The following is an 8,462-nucleotide window of genomic DNA, read 5'->3' as shown; positions in this document are numbered from 1 at the left end:
TTCATTGTGTAACAACTCATTGGGGTAAACACACTGGAAGAAATACACTACCAAAAATCACAACTATGATCTTGAACATAAAAAACTATAATAACAATGTCATAACAACTATAAACACACTGGAAGAGAGAATTCACGTGAGAGAGAGGAAAGGGAGAGATAGAGGAGAGATAGACAGAGAGAGAAAAGTGAAATATGAGGAGAGATAAGAGTGATTTTAGGCTTTGATTTTTTATTTTTGAATTTGCCTAGTCACTTACTTACATGGCTTGTCATGTCATTGGACCCATTTGGTAAACATTTTTCACGAGCATTTATGCTAGGATTTAGTATAAATGCTAAGTGGCTACCAAACGAGCATTTTTGGGTTGGAATACCGAGACAATATTCAAAGCATTTTATGGTCATTTGAAAATGCTATTGAGAGGGACCATTTTGAGAGCATTTTATGTTTTTTTTCCAAATATACCCTTAGTTTTTTATTGTGTTCCCTTAAATACCCTCATCTTCAACTACCCTCCTAATACCATTATCCATCGAAGAGAGACTGCATCTCCACCGGACTTCCTGCACTTCCTCCTCGACACTTCTTCTTCGTCTAACGGTATTGATGATGGTGGGGATCGACTGTCTCGACAATGGGGATTGACCATCTCTTTGTCCTTCTCTCTTTATACCCATACTTCAGATTGTGGATTTCAATATTATACAGAATGGAAAAGCAAAATATGAAATTGAAAGATTGTAAGAGAGATTCCTGAATCTCAACTTGAGGTTCACTTCTTGGGGGACTTCCGGTGCAAACTAGCCACCAAGCATCTCTTTGTTCCATGGCGTTAACGAAACCCACAAAGATGTGCTTGTGGGAAGAATTTTTAATTTTTTTTTAATTATTGTTCATTAGAAAATTATTAGAAATTTTTTTAATTATTCTTCAAATAATCATTATGTTTAGACATTAAAATATTTTATGATAATTATATATCTTTAATTTTAATTAATTATCTTTATTTTAGAATTAATTATTATTTATTTTTCATTGTTTTACATATATTACTACTAAAATGTATAATACTCTTGCACGTAATTTGTCACAGAATGTTACACATCACAAATGTTATCAACAAAAGTTAAACCAAACACTACAAACCATTTATAAAGCATATCTACTATTAAAATTGTCTAGCATTTCTGCTACCACAATTTCTGCTAGCATATCTGCTACTTTCAAAAACCTTTACCAAACTATGCCATTATGTATACTTATGTATATCAATCTTATGTATGTATATCATAACCGTTTTAGATATGCATTTTATTTTGTTAAAAATTATAAATATATGTAATTATTGACATGGCATGTTATAAAATAAAATAAATAAAAAAATAAAAAAGTAAAACCCTAAATCTAACTCTCTTCCTCCCCATCGTCGTCGTCTAGCCCAACTGAAAATTTCATTCTTTCTCACGAACCTCTTGTTAGCTCTCCAGGTTCTCAATCTTTCTCCTAGCCTCTCGGAGATGGTTGGGTTTATAGATGAACAAATTGTATAAGATCCTAATCAACCATAAAAGCTCAACACTTTGAAGGACCCACTTGGAGCCGTTGATCCCAAAGCAAAATGAGGTGGATGGGTATGGTCTTGCAGTGAAATAGGAATCGAAGAAGTTTGCAACCGAGCGGACGATATGGGCAAGGTTAATTTGGTTGAGGAATCTATGTGGGCAAGAGCAAGGGCACCGACGAGGCTGAAAGTGGTTCTAAAACGGAGAGTCAAAACCCACGGATTTGAAGACCCAAAAGTAGAAGACCCAAGAGCGCGATGCTGAGAAAAACTAAGATTCAAAAGCTGAAGATCCATAACCTGGACTTGTATGGATATTTTGCTTGATCTGTCCAATTGTATTTTTTTTTACCGAAAATTTCATCGGAGAAGATGACTGTGGTTTTCAGATTTTTTTAATGTCAGTTAACAAGTGAAATTTCCTTCTTTTACTGAATTACACATGTCATTATATGATTGGCACATACCTTGTTTACGTCACGTGGAGATTGAAATTTTTTATAGTCATCACAATTTTAATGGAAAATTTTTGAAAGAGTAAACGTGATCCGTTGTTAGATGAAATAGATTTGGTCACCCAAGAATTTTCAGAACCTATATAATGATACATACAAGTATTCTTTGCTTAATAACGTTCATTTGGGGATTATTAGCAAGTTGAGTTTTTGGCTCCACATGATGGAGAAGTCGTTAGCCGAATTAGTACAAGATGGATGCAAGGATTAATGCTAACGAGTTATTAATTTGAGGAAACTTGTGCAATTGATCGATCTCTTATCCTAGTTAATTTTTATGACCTTTTTTAGTGCAAGCAATTTTCATGACTCTCAGTCTTGTTTTTTGTACTTTGTATGAAGCCTACAAGTAGTTCATGGTTGAGGATTCAGATTAGTCATTAAGAGCCTGTTAATGGAAAAAGAAAAATGGTCCATTGTATTTATGGTGATGGGATGTTGTTAAAAGAAGTACAACTAGTTGGCAAAAAGTTATTAGTTTTACTTCTGATTGAAGAGTGCCAATCTGTATCTATATATCTGTAGAATAATGCTTGAGACCCTCAAAAAGTGACATCCTCTACTTTGTAAAACGACTCAATTGAGCCCTTTTATTGTTTTTCGGGTCATCCATGTAATACCCCGAACTGCTTTTCTTTTAGAAATTAGGTAGGACCAACATGTGTTGAGTATGTGTATATATATATATATATATATATATATATATATATATAATCATTAGAAATTAATACCGAGTGATTTGGGGGTGTACGAGTGGTTTTAAAACTGAAATTTTTGACTACAGAGGTAACGGTCAGGACAGTTTTTAAAAACCGTCCGAACAGCTATAGAAGAAACTGAAATAGGGTGATTTCAGGCATAGGTGTCTGGACACCTCCCACAAATCTGCACCCCGATGATTGTTTTAAACACCCATTTTCGCGATTCTTTCAAAATACCCGACCTAAACAAACCCTAAACCTCATTTTCTCTCAAATTTCCTCCCTCCCATCAATCTAAGATCATCAACCAAGGTAGGATTATCCTCTTTCAAGTTGTATTCATAACTTCTTTCTCTAGCTTACATATCCTTTAATTCCTCTATTTGTTCTAATCTTTCAAGGTTTGAACCCAAACTCAAATCCATGAGTTCCTACATCATTTGATGCCTAAAGGAAGCTTGAATCCCTTCCTTCTATTTGTTTCTACAACCTTAGTAAGTTTCTTAAACTTAAAGGTTAGTATTTAGAGATTGGGTGATTTGGGATTCTAGGGTTTTATGGGTTTTGTAGATTTGGGAAAAAATCGTTAAATTAGATGAAATTAGTGATTTAATAAGTTGATTTAGACTTGTTTATGATTGCATTTCTAGATCCTACTGTTCATTGGAGTAGCAAGCTTGAGTAGGTGAAGTTCAAGAACTTGGAAAGTTTCGGGTAAGAGAAGGTAATGGTTTCTTGATTTATTGGGTTAATTTGTGTTAGATATGTGAAATTAAAGTTGTTTATATATAGATTGGAGGATGGGCTTACCGAATAATAGGTTGATTGAGGCCGGAGAATTCAAGGTTGAGTATTGGTTTACATAGCTAATTTTTGGGAGTGCGAGGTAGGGAAATTCCACCATTTGCTATTCTCTTTGGATTTGTCTTCCTATTGAGAACATTTATCCTTCCCCATTGCTCATTAGATGCGTTCTCGCCTTAATTGTGCTTAAGGGAGAACAACCCCACTTTGTGTTTTCTTTGTTGTATGATTTGAGTTATATTGCATACCCTACTTGTTCAGTCTTCCATTGAGCATGAATATTCTTAAACATGCATCATGTAGTGTGTGTGTGTGTGTGTATATATATATATATATATATATATTTAGGTTGTATGTATACCCTATCGCATAACCATGTTAGACATGCATTGTAATTGCATAGTAGATGTCGGGTATGGACCCACATATCTCCTAGTTGTGTTAAATGTGAAATGAGGAATGTCGTTGGGCCGTTCAGGGTTCCTATGAGTACAGGAATGCTGGTGGGCCGAGTCAGGATTCCATTTGGGTTCGAAACACAATATGATGATGTCGTTGGGCTATTCAGGGTCTCGATATGTATAGGGATGCCGGTGGGCCAAGTTAGGATCTCGTATGGTGTGATTAATTACTTGTGTTTAGTTTACATAATGTTAGCTATCATATTGTTGCATTTGTGCCTTTCTTTAATATTTCAACTTTATGTTATTCACTTACTCTTTATTATTCCCTATTGGGCCTTTCGCTCACCCTTTTGTTTCTCCTATTCCCTCCTCACAGGTGAGTCTAGTTCCGGTATCAGGGTCGCGGATCAGGAGGAGGGTGCGTGACATGGATGGACCCCTGGAGAGTGATAGGACTAGATAGTTCTAAACTTTGATTATGTTATTACTATTTTGTCGTATCTATATTTCTTAGTTGAGATATTGTGTGATATCCCTATTCGATGGTGGGATGGACGGTAGGGAGGGTACTCCATGTGATCGGGACTCCCGAACCGGGTTTGTGGACTTTGTGTCATGATGATTTCTTATGTTTGCTGAATTGCTATATGCGTTGGATGTTGATTATATATGTTGTTGTGTGGAGAAATTATGTGTGACTGTTAGGTGGCCTGAGGCCCTACTTAGATGTGAGAATTTGATTGATTGTATGATTTGTTAGGTGGCCTGAGGCCCTGCTTAGAATTGAGAATTTAACTGTGATATGAATTGTTAGATGACCGGAGGCCCTGCCTAGGTTGTGAATATATTTGTGATTTTGCTGCGTGTTTACTCCATTTGGTATCCTCTGTATTATGGGGAGGTGCTGTCGAATTTTTTTTTCGTGACTTAATGATTGAATTAATTAGGAGATTGATTAAGAGGATACCAAAAGTAACGCATTTCGGGTTGGGGCATTACAATCCAAGTCTCTCTACTTGCAAGAATGGGCTCTGTTAGCCCATGTTCTTACGAGATGCTCCACCTCCTGGCATCCCCATCAATTAATCTTAGATCTAGGATTCCTTGAGTTCCAAAACCACCACCAGGGTTGTCGTCCTCACCAGCATCACTACAATAAAGTCGTGAGTTTTTGATACCCGACCCCAACAAAGAACAACAGTAGACCTAATTCGATTAGGAGGATAAAAACTTAAAAGCACACTGAGGAAGATGGGGCTTCCATGGCTGTTTGGAAAAGGGAAGAGAGAGAGGACACGTGTCGTATTTTTTTTGGCTAAAGACACGTGTCTGCCTAGTCAGCAAATAAGAAATTAACAAAAAAATCCAACTCAACTATTTAACTGACAACTCAGCTCTGTTATAATGGAAGTTACCATGAGGGGCCATTCTGGCCCATTCTTTGAAGTAGAGGGGCCTGAATGACTCGAAAAAAAGTAAGAGGGCTCAATTGAGCCATTTTGTAAAGTAGAGGGACTTTTTCGATACTTTCCCCTTTCTAGAATAATATTATGAAATGGGTTGTGCTAGAAAGGAAGACAACCAAAAATATTGGGCCATTTACTTCTAGAATAATACTTTTGATGATCACTGCTTTCTTCAGGTTCTCTCTCACCTTTTCTCTTGTTTCTATTGGATTTTTGAAGCTTGAATACTATACATTTGATCAGAATGATCTCTGTGCTTATATTCTCCTTTTAATATCTTTGGATTCTAGGTTTGTGGTTAATTGTGATGTTAAAATTGATGTGCTTATATCTTGGAAGCTATTTGACACTTGATGAATGCCATATATGCTTAAAGTTTTACCGTCGATTTTTTAAAATTTTAGTTGTTAAAGCTCATCATATTTTTCACAGCATTTCCGCTAGCATTGAAAATCAAGATTTCCGCTGTGTCAAACGGAGCCATAATGAATCTTTCATAGAACCTCCTAATCAATTTGGTGATGACATGAATGACTTAAATGGTAATCATAATATCACATATAATTTATCTCATTTAACTCAAACTACAATTACTTCAGATCTTGGATTATCAAACTTCAAATGTTAGTTTTGTGGTGCAATGTTTTAATTAGTAGAGCGTGTAAAATCACGCTGTAAGTTGAACCTTGTCTTTTCTCTTTGTTGTCATCATGAAAAGATAAGGTTACCATTATTAAGACCAACACCACCACCACTTGATCGTTTGCTTGATTATAATGGAGGAAAAAGAAGCAGATTATTTCAACCAGGGTTGGGACCGGGTCGGTTTTATCGACCATTATTGGCCAACCGATCCATTATCGGCCGGTCGATAATCAACCATCAACCGATCCACATAGTCGGGTCGGTAATATCACCCGACCCATGTATAGATGGGTCGGTTGATGGTTTCTAAAATACGTTAAAGCCGATTGGCCGATAATTATTGGCCAATCAACTATTTAAAAATATAAAAATTAATATAAAAATTGGTACTTAATTATTATTACTGAATAAAATTGATAGCTTTGTTATTTATTGTTAGTAATTAGTAATTACAATACTTATATAGTAAGTTCTAATACAGAGTTATGTTGTGTTCTATACTTCTATTAACTAAGGGGGTTAGAGAGAATGGGAGGTAGCCTGGTTGGTCAGGTTGTCTGTCCAGAACCTTGAGGTCCAGGGTTCCATTCTCACTAGGGGGTTTGGGATTTGGATAGTTTTTCATCCGCTATGGTGGCTTTCATGCCCCTCGGGCATGGCTTAACGTGTGTGTGGCCTGTGGGCCTTTCAAAAAAAAAAAACAAACTAAGGGGGTTAGATTTGAAAAGGAGGAAAACTTGAGGGTCACAAATTGAAATAAAGAAAAAGAAAATCTCAAATTAATCCTAATATAGATTATAGAACACCCCTTTATGTCTTGGGAGCAAAACAACAAAAACCTAATTTCTTCCTTCTCTCTTTTTCCCCCACTTTCGCAGTGTGTAGCCACAACCTATAACTAAGGGGCTCCGATGTCCAATCACAGATGGCTCCCAAACGAACCAGACGTTCATCACTATCTAAGCCCAACCTTCACCCACCGTAGATAGCCACATAAACGATCGTAAATTCAATCGGACGGCTCAGGAGTTTCGAGATAAAAAGAGTCTGATCCAGCCACCTCCGATGCCATATCTGCAAACGAATGTGTTATTTGGGTTCCCTAAGTATGCTGGAACACCTACCTGATCCAGTCGCCTCCGACGCCGTATTTGGGTTCCCTTTGGCTTTAGTTCTAAGTGTTTTTTGTTTACTTGTTATGGATATACCTGTCAACTGACCCACAACTGACCTAAAAAGGTCAGTTGGCAACCGACACCTAACCCACAAAGGTTGGGCCGATAATGGTTTCTACATTTGGGCAAAGTCGATTGGTTGGGTTGTTGCATTATCGACCGATAATCACCTGACCTGACCCAGTCCCAGCCCTAATTTCAACTGGACATCCGTGCTTACAACTCAATGTTTGCTTTTACATCTATTGGTTTTAAATTTGATCGAAATATTAATAGATGATAGGGTTCGTATGTTTTTAGAATTAATGGACAAAATCATCAAGGACTTAGGTCATTGTTACCACCTGTAGATCAAAATGCAAAATTTGCTCAACTATACATAGACGATATAGATAATGAAGTTAAAAATAGAATCTCAGCTGCGACTCCTAATGATGAAGGTGGTTCTATTGATGAATCTATCATTCAAGAATTAATTGAGATGATAGACAAGATAAATGCAATTGTGAAAAATTTTATCGTTTCAATGAGAACAAGATGTATCATATGACATGGAGTTTATGTGGTAATAGATTAGCGAAAAATGCACTATATAATCCACCTTCTACTTCTGAAGTTGCAACTTTAGTTGTTGGAGATTTTGGGAAAGCAGAAAATTTACGACATATAATCATTGAGGATAGATTTGAGGGATTAAAACGCATAAATGAGTTGCATCATAGCTTTATCGAAATGCAGTACCCCATTTTGTTTCCATACGAAGAAGATGGCTATTCAACCGATCTTAAATATCATGGGGTGTATTTACTCGATCAACTAAAAGGGATTGTGTGATTGTGTGACAATGAGAGAATTTTATGCATATCGAATATAACAAAGAGAAAATGAAGGTCAATCATTGATAAAAGGTGGTAAACTATTTCAACAGTATATTGTAGATGTCTTTTCAAGTGTTGAAGAAGAGAGATTAAGGTTTATTATCTACAACCAAAAATCTCTCAGATCTGAATTTTACAAAGGCATAGAAGATGCTTTTTTGAGAGGTGATCTTGAGAGTGATAATATTGACAAACGTACTATCTTGCCATCATTATTTACTGGTAGCCAGTGTTATATGATGCAAAATTATCATGATGCTATGGCAATATGTCGAAAATGTGGTCATCTTGATTTATTTATCACTTTTA

The sequence above is a fragment of the Tripterygium wilfordii genome, chromosome 8 (genome assembly GCF_013401445.1).
Source record: "Tripterygium wilfordii isolate XIE 37 chromosome 8, ASM1340144v1, whole genome shotgun sequence".
Classification (NCBI taxonomy): Eukaryota; Viridiplantae; Streptophyta; class Magnoliopsida; order Celastrales; family Celastraceae; genus Tripterygium; species Tripterygium wilfordii.
The sequence above is the reverse complement of the archived record's forward strand: the minus strand, read 5'-3'. Positions refer to the sequence as shown.